The following is a 24,157-nucleotide window of genomic DNA, read 5'->3' on the forward strand; positions in this document are numbered from 1 at the left end:
TCGTTGAATTTATAAGAATGAAGATGGTATTTCTGAATATTTCCTCACCTATCAAAAGACCACTGATATTCTTTTAATGTTATGAGAATAAAAAGGTTTTCTTGTTGCATACTTGCCAGAAATGAGACCCAGGAGGAAGGCATTGTTTTCTGCAGTTATACAGTTGCCAGGGAAACTATGTACAGAAGTTAACCTAAGTGCAAGTTAAAAAATGAAGCATCTCATAAATTGGTATAAGATTATTTCAAAAAGTCTGGGCCAATCATGGCAGAGTGACCCTTGTAGAAATGTAAGGATTTCTTAGCTATGGTAGGAAATTAGAATTACAGGTTCCCTTTCTGCTGTTTTCTGCTGTAAACCTTTTTAATGAGTGTTTTTCTAGGAATGACAGTCTTTAAGTAGTTTTTTTAACACCCCCCCAACTCCTTCACCAAAAAACAAATAAAACCAGCCAAACAAACAAAAACAACATTTGATTACAGTTTAGAGAAGCATATAAACACATACATAGACACACACACATAGAACTTGGGAAAACAGTATTTAGTAACCTTACATGACAGAAAAAATGGCTTACACCTTTTCTCCTCTTTACTGTTTTACACAAAGATTACACATGGTTTGTTTTAAAGAAAGGCCTGAATTAGCATCAAATTATTTCAAGTGTTACCATCATTGAGACTCAGGTCTTCCTTCTAAAAAACAGAATTATTCATAATCTCTACCTTCCATGATTATTCCAAAAATGAAATAAAGATAAGTATATGTGTATATGTATGTATGTGTGCACATGCACACATGTGTATGCATATACATGATGTGTGGTATACATACGTACATATAATATTTATCACATAGTAGATGTTCAGTAAATACTTAGAAAATCTTACAGATCATTTAGTTCAACCTCATATTCAGTTCAGAGAATTCCTTCTAAAATAGAACTGCCATTCAACTTTTCCTTAAATTCATCCAGAGACAGCGAGCTCACTATATTACAAGGCAGCCCCATATCATTAGTAGGTAACTGATTTCTTCCTTTTATTAAGTTAGAATCTGCTCCCTATAACTTTTATTCGTCAGATCAGATGGCTTGTGGGAATACGGGGAACAAGTGTATTCCCTTTTCCCTGAAGCAGCACCCACATCTTCTTGAGTCCAAAGAACCTCATTCCTACAACTAGCTCTATGTGTTAATAAGAGGCAGCTCTGTGTGACCATAGGCAAGTTACTTCACATCTCCAACCTTCTGTTTCCAGTATCATTAAATGGTGATAGTAATTCTTTCCCTGCTTTCTTGTCAGGTTTCTGCTAAAGATCAAAAAGAAATGCCAGATGGGAAACTGCTTGGGAAACTGTGAAGTACCACACACAGTAACTATTGTTATATTTTTCCAATCAGCCCCACTTAACCTTGCCCAGGGGGAGCAGTTGACCCTGCTTGGGGGAGTTAAGGGAAGGTGGCCTTTCCTTGGTTAAGCTCTGCCCTCTATAGTCCCAAGGCCAGAAAACTGATTTGCATCTTCTTGGTTCCCCTTGCTGCTTTCTCAGCATGAGCCTTGCCTCTCTCCCCAGGTTCCCTCGTTGATGTTGCTCACCCATTTAGTTAAATGCTGTTTTGATGAGGTAGCCTATTTTGGTAAGTGCCCCTGGGGAGCTGCAGAAAGGTTTAATTCCCTTTCTTTTCCCTAATGTTTATCTAATGGTAAAGGATTGAGAATAGGTTCAATATCCCTGGAGACCCTAGGCTGAATGATTCAATAATGTATGTGTCTAGGGACTGACTGAGACACTTAGCTTTCTGTAGAGAGGAGTGGGCTGGGGACGCTCAGCCATTATGCCAGGTGGGGTGTGACTCATCAGGAGGTATCCCCAGGGCTTAATGAGGGGAAGCATTAATGAACCAGAGCATGTGGTGGTGATCAGGACAGCAAGGCTGGGTGACATGTCCCAGTATGAGTATCTGTTGTCCCAGTGTAATTATTAATGGTACCACCTTTCACTCTCAAAAGTGAAATTTGGAAGATAAATTATATGTTCACCTTAGACATAGGAGGAGTGCTTGGTGGAAATCTAAGTCCTTTCTTTTGAGCTTCAGACCTGAATGTACAACAGCACATTATACACAACCACTGAGATATCCCACAGTAAACTCGAACTCAAAAATGTCCTAAAAGTAAACTATCATCTTTCCGCAGCATGCTCTTCCTCCAGTGTTCCCTATCCCAGGAAACGACCTCACCACCCACCTACTTCCTTAAGCCAGAAACCTAGGAGTCCTCTGAGATACTTTAATCACCCTCATCCCTGCATCCAGTCTCCAAAAAATCCCTTAGCTCATTCCCCTCCTTTCTATTCCCATGGCTGCTGCCTTGGTTCTGAGTTTCATCCTTTCTCTAGGATCCATAAAACTTTAATTTCATGTTTTCTATTCAGGCCCTGAATCCAAGTGTTTTGAGATCCTAATTCTGTGCTCTGTTATATTAGCCATCTCTCCAAGTTCCCTTGTATGAGCAGGCTCTTGGTGTGTTTATCTAAAGCATTGAGCCCTGTACCTTGCCTCTAGAAGCCAATCTTGTACTTCATATTTTCAATTGTTCATTCATTCATTCAACAAAGATGTTAAACATACTAAGTTCTGAGAGTGCAAATGTGTCAGTGATATTGATTCAGTCAATAAATTTTGGTTACAGCCTGTTGAGCAGTTAGGAAGCCATGAATTTGTATCAATGTGCATTGTACTTTGGATTCAAATCCATCTTCCACTCATATTCTGGAGTATTGTTTCCAAAACATAAATTTCACTATGTCACTATGCTACTTAAAACACTCTAGTGTCCCTCCATTGGCTGTGGATATGTTTCAAGATGGAGTAAGTCCTACTAGAGTAACATCCTTCCTCCCCCACCCCCTGCCTAACTCCTTCTTTTACCAGAGTCTCCTTAGGGAGTCGAGGGTAAATTATCCAATGGTGACAGTAGGAGAAATGAGCAGTAAAGTTCAGCTTACGCTCTATGTCTCTCTGGAATCAGCCTACCTACAGACAGCATACACTCAGTTCTGCCCTCTGTGCTCTGCCCCACTGCTACCTGTGACTGGGAAGAGGAGGTAGGTTTCTAGGGTTCAGTATTCGCTGCCACCCACTTCAGTCATGTTTTCCAACCTAGCTTTTCTAAGTGGTAATTTACCTGACTACGTCTCTCAGTTGGGTCTGATCTTAGATAGGGAGCAGAGGTATAGTTCACTGAGTACTTCAAACCCCAACACTCAGGACTAAAGTCAAATTCTCTGGTCTTATAAAAAAGTAGAAGAAATTTACTGCCTTCTCTTTTTGACAAGTGAGAGCATTTGCCATTCTGCAGTTGCTCAGTATCTTTTCTCTCCTTAGTATGTTCTTTTGGGAAGTCACCCTTTATGATGACAATCCACAGGCCAGGCTAAGCTTCACAGAGATCTTACCTGATCCCAAAAGAGACATGAAAAGCCAGCTGGAATCAGTTTTATTATACAAGTGCTGTCTGAGTGGCAGGCTCAATGGGCCCTTACAGTCTCTTCAGCCCCACACAGCTCAGGAGAGCTGCACTCTGATGTCTGATTCTAACACTGAAGCAGCTTTGAGTCCTTGAGGAGGGTTTGAGCACTTGTTGGTATTGAAGTATCCACCCCTAATCTGGCTATGATGCTTTATAGGCTATATGAATGAGAATGAATCATCATCCTAGTCCCGTTTGCAAATAATACTGAAAGGGCAATTTACAGTTTGTTTGCATAGACCTTCTTCCTTTATTCATTTTATATTCTTAGAAAACTATGCTAAATGCACAAAATTATACCATTTTACAGATGAAGAAACTCATGTTAAGTGACTTTCCAAAGGTTCCTCAGCAAGTTCAAAGAAAAGGTAGGAAAATCCCCTCAGAATTAGTCAGAATCTTGAGGACAGTTGAGAATCTCCCTTAATGATGCCTGCCAAACCCACCATCTTTTACATCTGGGCAGAGCCCTGTACTCTTGAAAACATAAAATATCACAACGGGAAGGGGCCTTAGCGAGCATGCAGTCTAACCTCAATCCTTGACAGATGGGTAGAGCAAGGCCCAGAGTAAGAATGAGATTTCCCTGAGACATTGAAGTGAGTCTGACAGAGATAGGAGCTGGATCTAAGCCTCCAATTCCTAGTCTAGTCTCTTTGTAGTAGAGCTGCCTGAAGAAGGCATAAGTCCATTGTGCAGATAAGAATATTAACCTCAGAGAGGTAAAGCATATTATTCAAGACGCCATGACTAGAGAATGGGAGAGGTAAGATTAGCTTTAGAGTCAGATGATCACACTTGGTTGACTAGGTCGGAGTTATTATGAACTATTAATATTGTTATGATTACTTCTATCAACTTCAGTTTCACCTGATGGCTCTGTAGGTATCATAAATTCAGGCCTTTGATGATTCAGTTTCATTATTACTCATTTTCATAGAATTTTTCCCTTTGTTACTAATGTTTTCATTGTGTGGCATGCCTTTAAAAAATAAGCTATTTACAAACCCCAGACTCTGATTATGGGTTTCAAGTATATTGTGTTTCTCCATGACACTCACTAACTGCTACCCCAGAGCCCAGTATCTGTTAAGTTGACTACAAACAGTTGACCTTTGGAAGTGGCTTTTTCTCTTTTTTTCTTTTGTAATCAATAAATCACTTTTGATGACTTTAATGGAAATTAAATCAATGAATAAAATCAGGCCTTACCTTATTATTGCCTAATTATGAAAGTTTATATTTTCAACAGCAAATGGGGGCTTGTCAGATGCAAAGAGGAGGCAATTACTGAAAAATTTTAACCACGTGACTCTGGGGCTAGAACCCAGTTCTCCAGGAAGATCACCATATCCCTACTGCTTTGGGTTCTTAGTCTTTTTGGGACATTTCTAAGCCCTTAGGCCTTCCAGAGCACTGGTGCGGGACCAAACAGATCTGGGTTTTAATTGCAATTCTCCCATTTATCAGCAGGATGCTTTGGGGCAAGTAACCTAATTGGGACAATAATATCTACATCCTAAGATTATTGGAAGGATTTGAAATAAAGCACTTCAAGAGTGCTTTAAGTGGCTTTTAAGTGGCTCATAGTAGGCACTCAACAAGTATTAGTTACTCTTCCTATTCCTAAATGATTCATCAATATCTATTTGCTATTGACCAAAATGATTGTGCCTTATGCAAACTAAAGCATTATGTCTTATCTGCCCATTTTGATACATAAATTAATCATCCATTCAACAAATGTTAATGTCTACTATATGCCAGGCCCTGTGCTGTGCTGGGTACTGTTTATCCAGTGGTAAAAAAAAACGAATGTGTTCTCTGCCATGAGCTACAGCCAAGTGCAAGAGATAGAGATTAAATAAATAAACAAGTAGATAAAATATGTAATTATACATTTCAATAAGTACTTTAAAGGGGGAAAAATGGTTCTATCAGAAAACAAGATGACCTACTTTAGAATGGGTACTTAGGAATTTCTTCTCTGAAGAGGTGACATTTAAACTAAGAATGGGGAGGAGTCAGCAAGGAGAAGAGGTAGAAGACTATTCCAAGTAGGGGACCCAGCAGCTGTGAAGGCCTGAGGTAAGAATGAGATTAGGGTGTCTTTCAAACCCAACCCTTTGGCTATTCCCACAGACTTCTACCATCTCAACATAAATTGGCATTTTTATATGTACATAGCTTTGCATATACTCTTCTCTCTGACTCTAAAGCCCTTTCCCATTTCTCCATCTGGAATGCCAAACTCCAAGTGTCACATTTCAAAGACTCCTTAATCAATCTCCTCAAAGCAGGTATAATCCCTCCCTCTTTCTGTGTTCCCCTATGTATTTGTGTTTAACTTTGTAATAATATGTGGTGTTAAGTGTATAATGGCTATTATTGAACACTTGCCTTGTGCCATGGACTATGTTAAGTATCTTACCTGAATTGTTGCATATAATCTTTACAGAAACCCTATGAAGGAGGTACTATTATCATCCCTATTTTATAGAACAAGAAACTGAGGGTACAGTCACTTACCCTGACTGTCAGAGGCAGAGTCTGGATTTGAATGCCAGGTCTTTTCCCTCCAAAACCCAAACCCTTAAGCCCCTGTGCTATGCTAGAGCCACATTTCTTTATTTCTTTCCCCCATTAGACCTTGAGATTCCTGAGGGTGGGGTTTTGTGTGATTCACCAGTATATCCTCAGCACACAGAACAAGCTCTGGCACAAAAGAGTTAACTATTTGCTAAAAGAATGTTTTGGCAATTACAGATCCTGACTGATAAAGACAAAATCACATAACACGTAAACAGGTCTGTCCCTTCAGCCTTCAGGCACAGTCTGTACCGTGGCCTCTGCTGATCTGATTTGTGCAGCGATTGACAGCCTGGGTCCCTCTCCTTCAGTCCCGTTAATGGCATTAGCATCTAGTCAATAATGCTCAGCATTTCATTTTACCACTTTAATTAACAAATTCAATTTGTTCAAACTGCTGTGAAAACAAATTAAAAGCTCAAGAGTGGGGCCTCCAGGAGGGGGAGAGAAGGCAGGGGATCTGCATGGATTAGTCTGGGTGTTGATTTGCTCTTTGGAGCTTATAGGGAGCCGGACATTGTCTGCCTTTCAACCATCTTCCTATCACTCACCCAACAGAATGCCTCAGTGATACAGCAAAGATTAGGAAAATCAGCTCCTATATCTTCCAGGTCTGTCCTTTCCCTCTCCATATAGGCAAGTGGGGACCCCATTTTGCATTGCAACTTATCTCTCATTCTTCAAATAGGGCATTCTGCTTTGGATTTGAATTCTTTCAACAACAACAACAACACTAATAATGAACAGCCCCCTGGTTTAGTGGTTCTTAACTGGGGATGATTTTAACCTACAGGGGACATCTGACAATATCTGGAGATATTTTTAATTGTCACAACTAGGAGGAGGGTGGTATCTAGTGGTTGGCCATGATGCTGCTAAACATCCTACAATGCACAGGGCAGCCTCTCTCACAAAAGAATTATCTAGCCCAAAATGTCAATAGTGCTGAGGTTGCAAAACCCTGTTCTAGTCCTTCTACAGTTTTCTAAGCACTCTCCTTGATAATTATAATGTCGCTGTGAGGCAAGCAGGATGGAGACTGCTGACCCCAGTTAAGAGTTGAGGAAATTGACAATCAGAGTTCAAGTGATACACTCAAAGTGTACAGTTAGTAAGTGGTAGTGATGAGACCAGAGAAAGATCCTTTACCATCTCTAGCTGAATTAAAAGAGTGGAAAGCATCTTTTGGAGGCTATGAGTAGCTTTTTGGGGAATGAGAATGGTTTACAGATATGTGCCTGTTCCCTGCATACCTCTTAGGGGACAGACACTGGTCAGGCTACTTATCTATGTGATAGGCTGTCTAGAATTGCTGGAACCAGACCAAGAGAAGGTGCTTATTATGAGTGAAGTTGGAAAAGTTCCTCTTGCCCCTCACTCCTAATAGTTACATCCAATGACTGTGTATCAGTGGCACACTTTTAAAAAGAAATCAGTCACTCATGTGGTGACCTGGCTCTCAATATTAGTTATTCCAATGCTGGGATTCAATGATGATTTTTCTTTTCTTTTTTTAAATATGGAATGCTTCATGAATTTGTGTTTTATCCTTGCACAGGGGCCACGCTAATCTTCTCTGTATCGTTCCAATTTTAGTATATGTGCTGCCAAAGCAAGCACCCAATGATGTCTTTTCTATCTCAGAAATCAAGAAAGGAAAAGTAAAGTCAGAACTACATTGAAGTTTTGTAGGCAAAAATCAAAACCAAAACGTAAAACTTGAACCCTTTCCAGGGCTTCTGACAAATACACAGACATATTTGATAAATTGGGAAAGGAGGAGGGTGGGAAGGTAGAGAAAGGGGAGAAAAGAAAGGAAGGAGGAAGGGATGCTGATGGAAGTTACTGCAGAGGATCAATAGAAGCTTCAGGGGGAATTTATTCACAGGGAGGAAGAGTCCAGCAGGACCCTGAAAATCAGCAGACAGTCGTGGCTCCTACTATAGTCAATAAAAGCCTGGGTATCTGACCAAGATTAATGGCTCTGTATGTGTGAATCAGAAAAGATGAATCACTAAATTCTGTAACACTTTGGAGCCCAAGGTATTTTCTGTAGGATACTATTGAAATGAGTATAAAAAGAAGGACACTTCATGGTAGCATTGTTCTGTGGCAAGTTAATTTCTGGCATTGAAATACGGGATTGTTGTGATGATTAAATGAGATAATTGGGGCAAGGAAGCTAGAACAGTATCTGGCATATAAGTAAATGCTCAAAAATGTTAGCTCCACTACCCATATTCCTAAGTCTTCCTTTTACACTGGAAGATGTGTCTCAATTTAATGTTGTATTCCCAGAATTTGGGACAGAGTCCAAGACATAGTAGGTATTCAATAAATGAAAATTTGTTGGGTAGAGAGAAGGTAGAAGAGTAGTGAAAAAAATTAGGGCTTATGTTCAACTCAGATTTGAATCACAGCTCTATCACTTTCTAACTGTCGTGTGATCTTGAGCAAATTACTTACCCTCTTCCAGTCTCAGTTTCCATATTGGTAAAATGGGAGAATACTAACTTGCCAAGCTTAGTAAGGATGGAAGGTTACATATACAAAGTACTTACATACCACATACCTGGCAATTACATGGGTTGGCTATGAATATTCCTACTAGTGGGGTCTGAATATTTATCTGTATTCTTTCATTTTAAACAAATTATCTAAGCATTGCCTTTTCCCCTTTATCATAGTTATTTCCTCTGATTATGCAAAAAATATGTGTGAACAAGAGAGTCAAACTCATTGTGCCCTTGTATAGTCAACATACTCATAGAGTTTGTCTACAGCTGTGTGTGCAACATTGTATTAGGGCTGAGGAATCAATGGGGAAGACTGACAAGGTCCCTGCCCTCATACAGTTTACATCCTAGAAGGGTGGCAGGAGTGGCAAACAATAAATAAACGGACTAATAAAAATGTTTTGCTTCAAGAAAGTTGCAAGTGGCTTCAGTTAGCTATGCTTTTGTTCCTCAGAATGAAGATTACCAGATGATGCTAGAGACACTCTGAGCTGCTCTGATACAGGTGATGAGTACATATGAAGGTTGAGATCTTTCAGGACAAAAGTGTGGCTATTTAAAGGTATTTCAGTTACCTCGTGAAGCAAGTTGACTCTCATAGGTTCTTATACCCTCACACACACCCCCACTGATGCATGCTCCAAGATATACTTAGTAATGTTTACTCAGCACATGCTATGTTCCAGGCATTGTGCCATGCACCAAAGCTACAAAGATGAATAAGCCATGGTTTCTGTCCTAAAAAGACATGGTTCCTATAGCTCATAGTCCATTCATGGAAATAGGTAGAAACAGACAGGCAACACCATGTGATTATAACTTGAATGAAGGGAAGCACAAGAAGCTTAAGGGGACTGGGACATTGTTGTTGGTGGTGGTGATGAGGTGTGTGTGTATACGCACGTGTGTGTGGTTTTAAAAGCCTCCCTGAGGTAAAGGGTGGGCTGAGAAGCCTTCTTGAATATAAAGCTATTCAGAGGCACAGACTGATGCAATAACAGCATGCCGGGATTAGAAGGGTTAGATGGCATCAGACCCAGTCTCCTACACAGGACTGTAAGCAACATTCAACATTTCCCAACTGCACCATCCCATATTTCAGGCCCTGCGACAGACACTGAAGATATAAAGGTAAATAAGGCACTGGCCTGGCTCAGTCAGCTCATATGGGGTATGTAGTAGTCAAGGTAGCAGCATGATAAATGCCAGAATGAAAAGAAGCTCAGGGTGGGGATAGGGTGGCCAGCTGGCACCACAGAGGAGAGACAGGCAGCTAAGTTTTCTCAGCGATCAGAATGGGGCCAGTGAGGTCTTCACAGAGAAGGTGACGCTTGAGTTGACCTGAGTAGATGTTTTCTTTTCTCCCATCCATCAATCCATCCATTAAATTGATTGATTCACTCATAAACTATCTGAAGACTTACTATAGCTAGGCATAACTGAGGCAGTATCTAAGTAAAATTATGAAGTCTTCAGACTTTACTTCAGCTTCATAGGCTGTCAGAGGAAAAATTCTTATAAATAATATAGTCAAACTCCCACAATTTTATAGAATTGGAAACTGAGCAACATCAAATAATTCAAGTAGCAGCTAACAGAGACAGATGTAGAGTCCCAGCATGCCCACACCCCGGGTCTCATTCTGTTATAACCCGCTGCACCTTCCTCAGCCTGCCTTTTTTGCGACCTCCTACCACCTCTCGCCCCCAGGGCACTCTAATACTATCTTGCCCTGCCCCTTTCTGGTTGGTCAAACATTTTCCTAGAAAAGTTTCAGAAAATGTTTCATATTAAGAAAAACAACTATAACTGTTACATATGGGGTAAGCAGGGCATGGGAATAAAGTCTTACATTATCCTAATTCACGACAGAATTCCGTTTCCTTCTTTCTACTACAAAGTCTAACTCCACCATGGGGTTTGAGGAGGAGGGAGCATCTCTGTTTAGGCGGGCCCTAAAATCTGATCTAAACTCTGGGGCTAGTTCAGGAAACACTTCATGAGTAAGGAAAACAGTCACAGAATAATGTGCAGGGTTATGCCCTAATATGGTTTCTAACAGGTGGCATCATCATTCCTTCCCCCATGGCATAAAGTGTCCACAGAAGTTCAGGACTAAAATAGGCAAGTCAAGTGTACAACCCTCCCAGTTCAGCTGGAGGCACCTCAAATGGCGACAATCATGGACACTATGTAATTATTGCAACAGGATGACCCTCTTTATTCCATCCTTTCCTGCCTGGGGGTGGAGAGGCACTGCAGTTATTTTGCGGTGCTGCCACATTATTGAGGTTTCCACTGAAAAGTCCTTCAAAGTTCACAGAAGAGTTAGAACTCTGGCAATAAAATCAGGCATGAACCTTGGATTTTAGTAATAATAATCAAGGATTCCACACACACACACACACACACACACACACACACACACACATCTTATTCTCCTCATAATGTCCTTGGAACACAGATTGTCACTGCCATTTTTTAGGTGAAGAAACCAGAGAGACCCAGTTGGGAAGTAGTAGGGCCAGGATCTAAAGCCAACACTCTATCCCACACCAAGATCCCAGAACCACACTGATTCACAGGCACACCCCAGCTCAATGCTTTTATGCATAGCCATTTCCTGCTGCATTTTCCTAAACACCTGTGATAGACATACAAGCCCCTTCAGTAGACCTTAAGCAAGCTATGGAACTGCTTTGGGCCTTAGAGCCACATCATGAAAACAAGGATACTACTTATGTCATAGATTTGTGAGTATTAAGTGAGATATTATATTACAGAGCTTTGCTTTGTTCTGATATCTGGTAAATACTCAGTTAATAGGGGGGAAAAACTCCCAACAAATTTCTTTTTTAAAATCTGACTCAACTCTGTATTGTCAAGTGCTCCCCAATATGTGTTTTAATATGACACAGACCCTTATTTACTGTCAAGAGGCAATGTTAAGAGTCAGCAGAGCAGAATATTAAGAACAAGGGCTTTGGAGCTAGTCTTTCTGGCTCAAATCCCTTTTTTTTTTTTTTTTTTTTACCACTAATCAGCTGTATGATCTTGAGAAGTTACTTAACCTCTTTGTGCCTTAGTTTCCTCATCTGGAAAATGGGGATTGTGAGAATTTAGTGAGTTAGTACACGTAAAGTCCTTAGACTAGTACCTGGCACATAGTACGAGCTCAAGAAATGTTAGCTAATTATTATCATCACTCTGATATAGATATACTTCCTCTGAACATTTGTTCATGCTGTTCTACATGTCAGGAACGCCATTCTCTTCCCTACTGAAGCTAACCCTCAATGGTTAGCTCAAGACCCACCTCTTCCATTACCGCTTCTCATTCTCCTTTGTCTCAGAAGTCATTTTACTGTCATTAAAGTCATCTGATTATTTTAGGCATGTGTGCTCTATCATCCCACAAGCACTGACCATACTGTGAACACTTTATGCTTCTTAACTCTGAATCCTTACCCTAGGGAATAGGGCCTGACCCATGCCCTGTGACCCACAACCCATTAAGTAAACATTTGCTGAATGAATGTATAAATAGATAAATATGCTTATATAATTGTTCACACCAATTATAGGAGATATTTACAATACTTAGTGATAGCTTGATCAACAAGTCAGGGTGTGGGAGAAAGAAGTGGGCTAGGACACAGATTACTCTTGTTTTGAATTTGGCTTTGGCACCTCAGGTGGAAGTCATTGAGCAATTTGTTTTGGCCCTCTGTGCCTCAGTTTCTTCATTGGTAAAATGAAGTGGCTGAACAAGATAAAGTCTGAGAGCCTCTCTATCTCTAAGCTTTGTATCAGAAAGCAAAAAGTTACCCTACACTGTGTTGGGTTCCTTTTGCAAGCACTTGGTGCCATGCTCTGTGCCAGGCACTGAGGACACAAAGGTTAAATGACACTCATTCTCTGTCTAGAAGGACTCACACTTGAGTGGCAAACACAGACTTACAAACTTACATGGGAAGGAGAGGAGCAGAGGGAAGCATAGAGGAGGCAGGACTTGATAGCCCCAGGGCAGGGGAATTTGTTGATGGCATCCTGGAGGAAGTAACACCAAAGTCAGTCTCTGTGGAGAAACGTGAGCAAGACAGAAGCAGAGGACACAGGCCAACAATAGGGCCCAAGGGGACACCTGAGGCTCTTGAAAAAGCTCTTTACCTTAGAGTCCAAGGCTTACCTTCTTACTTTCCCAGGAACACAGTTTGCCTGTGGCCTTCTTTTCAATCCTTCCATCACACTGTGCTCCTTTCCCTCACCCTGGAACCTTCTCTCTTTCCTACCTGCACCTTCCTTGCCTACTTCTCTCCTTCTCTGCCCTCATCTAGTTAACACTGTGTTTTTTTTTTTTTTTTTTAAAGAGAAGGGGGTCTCGCTATGTTGTGTAGGCTGCCCTCAAACTCCTGGGCTCACACAATGCTCCTGCCTCAGCCTCCTGAGTAGCTCTGACTATAGGTGCATGCCACTGCACCTGGCTAAATTACCCATTCTTTGTGCCCAGTTCAAAAGTCACCTACCCGGAAAAGCTTTTCCTAATGCTCCAGGTTAGGTTAGGTCTCTCCACTGTATATTTTCTTAGGATCTTTTGCTTTTTCTTCATCACATTTTAAATGACTAACTCTGTGTTTAGTGGCTTAATGTTTGTCTACTTTGCTAGAAGGAAGGCTTCACAAGAGGCAGGGACTCTCTTAGCCAACATTTTATCTCTAACACCGTATCTTATATGGTAGGGTCTCAATTGTATATTGACCCTACTTATAGTAGGGTATCAGTAAATATTTCCAGAATGAATGAATAGAAGGACAATGCAGGATAGAGAATAGAGGGGGTAGCATTCATCTTTCTCTTTGATCACACTTTCAGCCTATTATTCCCCTTTTATTACATTAAAATACACAATGGCTCTGAGGCTAATGCTTTTCAGCCATTCCATCCTCTCCTATTTTTCTGCACTAACCTCAACTGGACCCTTAGAGTTTCAAGTGCTCAAAACAGGTTTGTACAATGAAAGAATAAATGAATACCAGCCTAAGCTTCTCACTGTTATTAACTCACCAGAGCCTTTCCTACTCCTCAAAATGCAACAGACTTTCAGGATATACACTAATAAGACAACCCAGTCTCTTAATGTAACTGATTTCAGATGAGGGCTGATAGGGACACTATCTGATTGAGCAATCTCACACTAAAGTATGAATGACTGTCCTTTGAATTTTTCCCTTTCTTTTCTTTCTCTCTTTCTCGCTCTTTCTTTCTCTCTCTCTCTTTCTTCTTTCCTTCCTTCCTTCTCTCTCTCTTGTTCTTTTAAATTTTAAAAAAATGACAGCTTCTAAATCCAGGTGAATAAGGTACTAGAAATATATGGAAGTGAAAGTGAAAAACATCTTTCTTAACACCATCCCACAAAAGCGGGATGATTTTTCACAAAGGCTGGAAAACAGGTCCTTAGAGAAGATTTAGATTCTCTCTCTTTTCACTTACAAATGCAGAAAGAGAAGCCTAGAGAGGGCAAAGACTTGTTTAAGGCACACAGCAAAGCAATGTCCCAGATGGGACTGGAACAGATCCCTCCCTGCATGGGTCTAATGCTCTAGCTCTTTTTTTTTTTTTTTTTATTTCATCTTATTGTTATGGGGGATACAGAATTGCAGGTTACATACGTTGTCCATGTACCGCCTTTCCCCCCAAGTCAGAGCTCCAGGCGTGTCTGATCCTCAGATAGTGCACGTTGCACCCATCGTGTAGGTATATATCCCTCCCTTCCCCAACCCCCCTTCCCGAGTCAGCACCTTCAAGCATTACCATTCCCCAAACGGTGCGCAATGCACTCATTCTGTAGGCATACCCCCATCTCCTTCCCCACCCCCCACCTCAGTCTGATATCCGATTGGTGTCGTTCCCAGATGTGTATTTAGGTGATGTTCAGGGAAACCAATTTTCTGGTGAGTACATGTGATACTTGTTTTTCCATTCTTGGGATACTTCACTTAATATAATGGGTTCCAACTCTCTCCAGGAGAACCATAGAGATGTCGTATCTTCATTATTTCTTAAAACTGAGTAATATTCCATGGTATACATATACCACAGCTTACTAATCCAATCATGTATTGATGGGCATTTGGGTTGTTTCCATATCTTTGCTATTGTGAATTGTGCTGCTATAAACATTCGGGTACATATGTCTTTGTTACAGAATGACCTTTTTTCCTTTGGGTATATGCCCAATAATGGGATTGCTGGATCGAATGGCAGGTCTACTTGAATCTGTTTAAGATACCTCTATAATGCTTTCCACAGGGGTTGCACTAGTTTGCAGTCCCACCAGGAGTGTATGAGTGTTCCTGTCTCTCCACATCCACGCCAACATGTGTTGTTTTGGGTTTTCTTGATAAAGGCCTAATGCTCTAGCTCTTTGCATGTTTCCCTTGTGCTTTGTTGGCAGTTTGTAAATTGAGTCCTCCTGAGCTCCCTTTGCTCTTGCTTCCTTGGCCTTCTCAGCCTGCGTTCCCTTCCCTGAGTCCCAGTGACAGCCTGCCTGCCGCAGTTGCCCTTGCTGAGCACTGCCACTCTGCAGACAGTTTTGCCGCCTTTTACTGATTCATCCACTTGCCATCTGCTTTCAGATTTCTTCTGAAAACCCCAGCGTTTCTGCTGTTCCCTGAGATCTATCGCATCCTCCTCCCCTGCTAATGGGCTCAATAAACAGCTGCTTTAATTTAACCTTCATCCATCTCCAGGCCATCATTTTCCAAAATTTACGTCATCTATTTTTTCACTGTCTTGCATTTTTTGATTCACCAATTTCAGAGAATTAAGTGTGTCTGAAAGAGCAAAGGTGAAGCAATGATGCCTTTTCTGAGGAATCCTATCGATGGTATTCACTCCTTTATTCATGTGGCATTTAGTTCAATGACAATTCTTTGACACTTAGTATGTGCAAGGAAGGATTGCTAAAGAAGTGGAATGCACTGTTGCAGTCCCAGTCATTGACATAAGAGATAAACACATAAAAGTCTAAAAAAATTAAAAGGATGTCAATTTGCGGTGACAAAAAGGGAGCTTGAAATAGTGACATAACCTGTATTGTGCACTCACTCTGTGTTACGGGATGCTAAAGTAGATGTTCCCTCTGAAACACTAGGAAATGAGTAATGCTGTATTCTGAAGAAATGTCAGAATTTATACAGAATTTCCAAGTACATATCTAGAAACCGAGTACAGGACTCTTGAAACCCCTTGCTCACTTCAAGGATCTAAAGGAAAAGAGGGTTGGAAATAAAAGAGGGTTTTATAAAAGGGATTTTTGGAGCCTGCAGTCCCACATGCTATACCCCCAAAGCGGGGTCCAGGGGGTAGTTCTCCCCTCATTCTGCATGGGGAGAGGAGAACACAGTGGGCTGATTTCTAACTCCTTCCTGAGAAATCTGGTGAGCAAAAGACTGTGAAAAAAGTGAAGTAGCTACACTGAGATTGGCTGATGACCCTGGTGCTTGCCAAAGCAATAGATTCTGAGCAGATGTGGGATGCATGGCAACTAGAATCAGTTTGATATGATTTGAACTCTTTCTCAGAGTCTATATACAGCAGATCACCAGAAAAAGCAGGAAATGTGGGGGCAGAGACAGTAGGAGGAACGGGACACAGTCTCCAAATGATGGTTACCCTTGAACAGAAGAACTTCCAAAGAATGCATGAAAGCACCCACAAGAGAGGGAGTCAGCTGCTAACATCTGCCAAGCACAGAGAGCCTGAGCCAGCTTAGGAGAATGCCAGGCAAGTGAGATCCTCTGTTCTCTTTGCACTCTCCCACTTCAACCTTGGTGAGCTAATGGGAAGAGATGAGTGAAAAACAGAGAAGGATCAATACTTTACCCCTAACCCTGCAAGCTCCCAGCTGGACATAGGCCTTGGCTAGGGGATGGAGGTACCGGAGAAGACAACACTAAATCAAATTCAGAGTTTTGATTATTGTCTGGGATTGGACATTTTTAATTACTGAATTGAAGCTGTGTTTGTTCGTTAAAGCGATTGAAGGACTTTCTGTTGCCTGAAAGGGAAATTTTCAGCCAGAGCAGGGTAAGCCCTATCCCTCTAAATAGGTCTGAACCTATAGGTAGGAATCAAAAATCAAGCTTCTTTTATAAATACACTCTGAGTACTGCATACTATATCAATGTATTATTGGCTACACATATATTAACACACTCAATCTTGGCAACAGCCTTGGAGAAAAGTAATTTTATTGTCCCGATTATAAGAAATGAGAAAAATGAGAGGGGGATTAAGTAACTTGCCCAAGATCACCAGCTAGCCAAATATAAGTACTTGTAAGCACTATAAGCTTCCTATGGGTGAGAATATATTTCCTCCCTCGCTATAACCTCAGAGCTCAGCAATGACTCAGTAGGTATAACTAACGTGGTTTGAGGGGCTGCTTTCACAATGTTATGCTGGAAATAAGTGCACAAGTGGGGCTTTAGGCCTTTAAGAGCAGTCTGCCTGAGCCAAATGAGATCAATGAAGATTCATCAGGACCCACCTTTAAGGTTCCCAGCTCCATTTCTGGTCTCCTGGCTAGGCCATATCCAGCCATGCACACATTTTGTCCTTTAGACACAATTTTAAAATCTGCCCTACTTACTATTGCTTTTATAATGCTTTTGCCCTGGGGAGTCCTTCCCACTCTCCTCTGTCTTACTTCATCCTGCCTCTCACCATCTCCCCTACTATTTAAGTTCCTCTAATTATGTCTTGGTACTTATAGTCATAACTTAACATTGTCCAACAGCCTTTACTCAGGAACCTCAAAAATCCAGATAAAAATGTCTAAGCAAACTCATATAAGACTTGGAGAAATTGTATAGGTTATCTGGTCTGAATTTTCATTTTAGAGATTTAAAAAATCTTAGGTCTAGAGAGGGGAAGTAACTAGACCAAGGTAATATAGATGTCAGTTTCAGAACTGATACTAGATTCAGCTCTCTTATCTCTCACTCCAGTGCTTCAAATAAAGAAATGGTCAGTATGGACCGTCACTGTTGGCCAGAGCATTAGGATGTAGGACTACTGTGGGCTTAACTATATCTCAGTGTCTGAGAAGAATATTCTCTGGTGAGATTCTTGGGATTTTGTGCAAAGGTGACTACACTAACAACATGTGAAGAGAGTTGGAGGGGAAGCTACTGACTGTGTTTTACCCAAGCCACTTATGGAAAATACACCAAGTTACCTGCAATGGACTTACTGTTTACATGTCTCCCAAGTTCGTATGTTGAAATCCTAACCCCTAATGTGATGGTATTAGATGGTGGGACCTTTGAGAGGTAATTAGGTCATGGGAGTGGAAGACTCATAAATGGGATTGTGGCTTTCTAACAGAGACCCTAGAGAGTTCTCTCATCTTCTTTCTGCTATGTGAAGATAAAACAAGAAGATGGAAGTTTGCAACCCAGAAAAGGGCCCACAACATAACCTGCCCATGCTGGCACCCTGATCTCAGATTTCTGGCCTCCAGAACTGTGAGAAATAAATTTCTGTTGCGTATAAGTCACCCAGTCTATGGTACTTTGTCATAGCAGCCTGAAATGACTAAGACATTACCTCAAATGTGGTCAATATTTTTTACCAGAATTGTTGAACAAATGGGAAAAGTGACATGAAGTATGGAGAGAAACACTTTATTATACTCATCCCTACAGTGGCCTGATGAGGGAAGCATTATTGTCTCTATTTTATTTATTTATTTATTTATTTTTTTTTTTGAGACAGAGTCTCACTCTGTTGCCCAGGCTAGAGTGAGTGCCGTGGCGTTAGCCTAGCTCACAGCAACCTCAAACTCCTGAGCTCAAGCGATCCTCCTGTCTCAGGCTCCCGAGTAGCTGGGACTACAGGCATGTGCCACCATGCCCGGCTAATTTTTTCTATATATATTTTTAGCTGTCCATATAATTTCTTTCTATTTTTAGTAGAGATGGGGTCTTGCTCTTGCTCAGGCTGGTCTCGAACTCCTGAGCTCAAATGATCCGCCCACCTCGGCCTCCCAGAGTGCTAGGATTACAGGCGTGAGCCACCGCGCCCGGCCTATTGTCTCTATTTTAAAGATGCAAAAACAAAAGCTCTGAGGAGTTGGATAATTTGCCAAGGTCACATAACTAACAAATGGAGAAATCTAGACCTAAAGCTAAGTGTTGTATAATTTCAAAGCTCCAGTCCTTTTTACTGTGTAGTTTCAGAGTGGATTTGAAAGGTCATTACTAAAGATAAGTTTTTTGAATGAAAGTTAAGAAGGAAATAAGAGTATTACTAGAATAACTGTACAACCTTTCCAGGAAACTACTTTGAGGGTGTAACACTTATGTTTATCCATTCATTTTCTAATTTCATTCATTTAGCAATTTTTTTGTATTTCTTTTTTATATTTATTTTTAATTGTTATGGGTAAATAATAGTTGTATATCTTTATGGGATACATGTGATGTTTAATGTATGCATACAATGTATAATAATCACATCTGGGTAATTAGGGCATCCATCACCTCAAGCATTTATCATTTCTTTGTGTTAGGAACATTCTAATCCCACTCTTTAAGTTATTTTAAAGTATACCCTAACTAAATGTTGATTATAGTTGCTTTGTTGTGCTACCAAATATTGTTCACTCCATCTATCAGACTATATTTTTGTACCCATTAACCATCCCTACTTTATCACTGGCTCCCTGCTCCATTCCCAGTCTCTGGTAATCATCATTCTACTCTCTGTCTCTATGAGACCAATTGTTTTTTAATATTTAGCTCCCACATATGAGTGAAAATATGTGAGATTTGTCTTTCTGTGTCATATATTATAGGAAATATTAACTGAGCATCTACTAACTGCCAAGCACTGTGGTAGGCTTGAGGATACAAGCTTGGGCAAAAAAGGCCTTGCCCTTATGGAGTTTACATTCCATTTGGGAGTGGAGGACAATTAAACAACAAAGAGAATGAGCAAGATAATATCAGACAATAGTAATATCAGATGAAGAAAACAGAGTGATATGATAGAAATTGAGAGGAGAGGGGAGGAGAGGAGCTAATTAAATAGGGTGGTTAGTGAATTCCTCTGTGAGGAGGCTGGTGTAAGGGTTCACAAGCAAGAGAATGAATGAAGGGAATGAATGTTAACATTCTTGGAAACACACAAGCAGATGCAGAGGGAATGAGAGCACTCTCCTCTCTTTGCTGTGCTTGCTCCTCTGGCTTCTGAGCAGAGAAAGAAGGAACAATAAGGCAGAGAGCTCCAGGGCAGAGAAATATGATGCACATGGAAGACGATGGGCTTTGGAATTGGATAGATCCCAGGCTGTAGAACCTTGGATGAATTCTTTAGCCTCTGAGACTGTTTTCACATATGAAAATGGGGATAGTAATTCTTCCTTACTAGGATGTGTGATGATCAACTGAGATAATGAGTGGGGTATTGAATCTTAGTTGCCAAAAACAGAAGCTGACTGGCTGATTAAGCATAAAGGCCATTTATTAAAGGAATCTGGTAGTTCACACAATGAGTTGAAGGTCCAGAGAACCAGTTTGAGGTTAAGCTCCATGCCCCAAACCATGCTGCAGGACTAGTTTTATGAGAAAACCACAGCTGCTACCCCACCACTAAGTACCAGATGCTACAGTTAACACTACTGCCACTTCTGTGCTACCAATTCAACTTTATTGCAATTACTATGCTGCCAGCACTAATGACATTCCTAGGCCAGGAATTTAAGGTTGCCTTTATTGCCCAGGCCTCACAGTTGCTTGCCTCAGAATTGATTTCTTGTGTGGTGCTCCTGATTGGTGGAGCCTAGATCACACACCTGTGTCTTAGGTGCTGGAGAGGCTGCAGAAGTGTGTTTACTAACTTCTACCTTGAGGTAGAAGGACTCAGGAAGTTTTCAAAAGGGATTGGGTAGCCAGAAAACATGACAAATACCCACTTGGAAGGAAGATACCTAGCAAAGTGCCTGGGACCTACCATATGCTCAGTAAAAGTAAGTTTCTTTTCTTCTTTCAGTTGCACAGACTTACATGCATCTGATCCTAGGCTCTGAGAAAGTATTAATAATGCTGTATGGGTAGATGAAAAGGCCACCATGTACTATTTAAGATTCCCAGAGAGGAATTGTAAATTTAGCCTGTGCTGTAGACACCTTCCAAAGAGACAGGCTGCTAACTGGGACTTGGCTCAGAGAAGGAACAACGTGCTTGGCATTTGCCTTAATCCAGCCTAGCTTAGAGGTAGAGTAGCCTGATTAAATGAGGTAAGTTGAGAATCAGGCCTCAAATTAATTGCTGATCTATCACAAAAGCTTTTGATTGGAGGCAGAAACATAAAAAGACAGACCGAGGATCTTTAGTAGACAAATGATGGGTAGTACAATTGGTCTTGCTGCCCTGAGCAGTGTGCTTAGGGGGCTCCAGGCATAGTAGGCCACCTCCTTCCTTCTCTATCTGCATTCACTCCCATAACTGGATATATGCCTCAGTTTCCTGATTAGCACTTCAAGTCCCTCTCCCTGCCACTTCTCCTTTTGCCCTTTGGGACTACAGACCAGCCCTGGAACCCAGAATATTCAAAAACCTGTCAAGATCTTTGCAAACCTACTCCCTATGCCAGATTCCCTCAACTCAGCTAACATCCTTCCAGAAATAAACCACATCCTAGATAGAAGCCAATTTGACACTACAATTTATGAGTGAAATACAGTTTACAAGGTATTTCCTTATACATTATTGGATTTGATTCCAATAGCATCTCTGTGAATTTTATGTTAATACATTAAACATTTGTTGAATGCTATTGAATCTTTATTGTGTCAGGCACCGAGCAGAGGCTCAGAGAAGGGGAAGTGACCTGCCCAAGAGCACACAGCCACATTTTGTGTTCTTCTATCTTGCCTCAAAGGTTGTCAAGATCAAATGAGATACTGTGTGAGAAAGTACTATATAAAAGCATGAGGTTTTTATTATTAGTGTGGCTATAATATATGGCTCTTGTTTATAAGCCACTGCTCTGAAAGTCTGGGTAACATAACAGAGGCATGGATTTCTGTGAGTATGATATGAGCTTGTGCTGTGGCTCAGTGTCTCTCTGGTTCCACAGCTTTGTTCCTATCTGACCACCTGTCCTTGCTTCTATCCTGTTCCTTCCCTTCCCTTCTCTAATCACATTACTCCCAGACAGAGGTGAACCAGTGTTGCCTTGAAAATTACACTATAGATATGGAAGGTAAAGGAATTTTTGAGGCTAAAAATAGCACTGACTTCATGAGATCAGTGAGAATTACATCAAATAATGTATATGTAGCATTCATTAAGTGATATTTGCTATTATTATCTTCATTTTAAATATATAATATAAGGAAAACAGGGCTCAGCATGGTTAAGCACTATGCACATGGGCACACGGCTATTAAGGAGGGAAGGGAGGATACAGAATCAGGCCTGTGTTTCCCCATGCTGCACTGTCTGTCGGCAGACCTGTGCGTGCCTCAAGCTTAGTGCACATCCTTCCTTTACTTCTAGCATCCCAGAGCTCCTTGAGAAGAATAAATGTCTCCCTCCAGGGCTTGCCCTTACCCTGGTCCTAGGCGGAAGAACATCTGAGTTAGGAGGGATATCAAAGCCACTTAGACTTTTTAAACCACAGTCATAATATTTTTGCTAAGTGGTCACCCTATATGGGTAATGCTACAGTTGAGCTTTGGACCCAAATCCGTCCTTTATACGTCTGTTGACTACATTTCCAGAATAGTGGGAAGACAGATGGGCTGATGAATGTGAAGGCTGGGGCCTGGCATCCAGTGAGGGATTTCCCCTCCCTGCTCCCTTCCATGTGTTAGCTCTTTATCACAGGCTATCTCTTATTTGACAGCTTTGTATGCCAGTTTGTTTAACTTAGTATAATTGAAAAAATGGGGAGCTATGAAGTTCCAGATTTAAATTTTGGATTTGCCCCTGGCTGGGTGACCCTGGGAAAAAGTTTTAACCTTCTAAGTCTGATTCTCCATCAGTGAAATTGAGGGAGAATACTGTGAGGAATATGAGATAACAGTTGTAAAACACCCAGCAAACCCTGCGGCAAATACAGAGTACTCAGTAAACACTCTCTGGGAGTCATTAATCATTAACTATTACTGTTACCTTGCCAGACTGAGCCCTCACAGTGGATGTCTGCCCTGACCCTGGCTTTTTAATTGGAATTGACCTTCCCTTCTTTCCTGCAATAGGAAGCAAAAAAGATTTGCCTCAGCATTAGGCCTTGTTGTATTTGCATAGATTTCCCTTCTTTTCACAGGCTGATGCCACTCTTTTCTTCTTGTTGAAAACAAGCTTCCTGGGCTTCCTTAAAAAACCCACCAAGACCAATGCAGAACTGCACTTTGGATTTAGGGTGGGATTACCCTACACATTAAATTTCTTGGCCATCAGTGGCATCTGTCCAGTACACAGCCATGCCAACTGTTTACTTCAATCTCAAGGTATTCCAACTCCCTTTCTTGAAGACAGAAGCCATAAATCCTATTGTGTTCAAAACTCCAGCACTAATAGCAACAGACAAAATTGCTTTGCTTCGGATAATCACTATATTTTAAAATTTACATTGCAACCAGTTAATGGCTTTCAATCACAAGAGTCATTTCCTTATAGAAATATTTAAAGTCACCTCATACCTTTCTTTAAAATTTTTCTCAATTAAAAAATAACTGCAGCTGCTAACAGAAAAGTGGAAGAGAGACTGAGGGAGGGAATCTCAGAGGATACAAGTAGAAGTCAGGGAAAGGGAGGAAAGAGATTTGCAATAACTCCTAGGAAAATCAGATTGAGAGATTCATTCAATCATTCAACAAACACTTACTAACACTCAGCTAACTCTGGTTTAAGCTCTGATTAGGGGCTACAGACATAGAAATGAAGATATGGTCCTTGCTCTCAAAGAACTCTCTGGACTAGTATAGCAGGCAGATAGGCAAACAAACAAAGATCAGTGTGGTAAAATTGACCATGTGATACAATAACAATATTCCCAAGGAGCCCATGAGAGGATGCATATCATGTTTTGCTTTGGACTGATACTTTATAGATAAGGTGAATTTACTTATTTACATTTGTAAATATTTAATTTTCTTTTTGAGGCAGAGTATCACTCTGTTCCCTGGGCTAGAGTGCAATGGTACAGTCATATAGCTCACTGCAACCTCAGACTGCTGGGCTCAAGTGATCCTCCTGGCTCACCCTCCCCAGTAACTAGGACTACAGGTGCACACTGCCATGCCTAGCTAATTTTTGAATTTTTTTGTAGAGATGGGGTCTTGCTATATTACCCAGGCTGGTCTTGAACTGGCCTCAAACAATCCTCCAGCCTTGGCCTCCCAAAGTGCTAGGATTACAGGTGTGAGCCACTGAACCGTGCCTACATTTGTAAATATTTCAAATATATCAAAAAGCACAATATGCTGAAATAAGAATAAAAAAA

The 24,157-nt window shown here is 40.9% G+C and overlaps 1 protein-coding gene and 1 non-coding gene across 4 annotated transcripts in view; both read right to left on the minus strand.

The window, feature by feature from the left end:
- AGBL4 (AGBL carboxypeptidase 4) overlaps positions 1-24,157 on the minus strand; it is a 1,250,690-nt gene that overhangs the window by 397,624 nt on the left and 828,909 nt on the right. The window lies entirely within an intron of this gene.
- On the minus strand, positions 7,636-7,742 carry LOC138391039 (U6 spliceosomal RNA). The gene has a single exon (XR_011234682.1). It is a non-coding gene; the product is annotated as a U6 spliceosomal RNA (small nuclear RNA).

The sequence above is a fragment of the Eulemur rufifrons genome, chromosome 8, assembly GCF_041146395.1.
Source record: "Eulemur rufifrons isolate Redbay chromosome 8, OSU_ERuf_1, whole genome shotgun sequence".
NCBI lineage: Eukaryota > Metazoa > Chordata > Mammalia > Primates > Lemuridae > Eulemur > Eulemur rufifrons.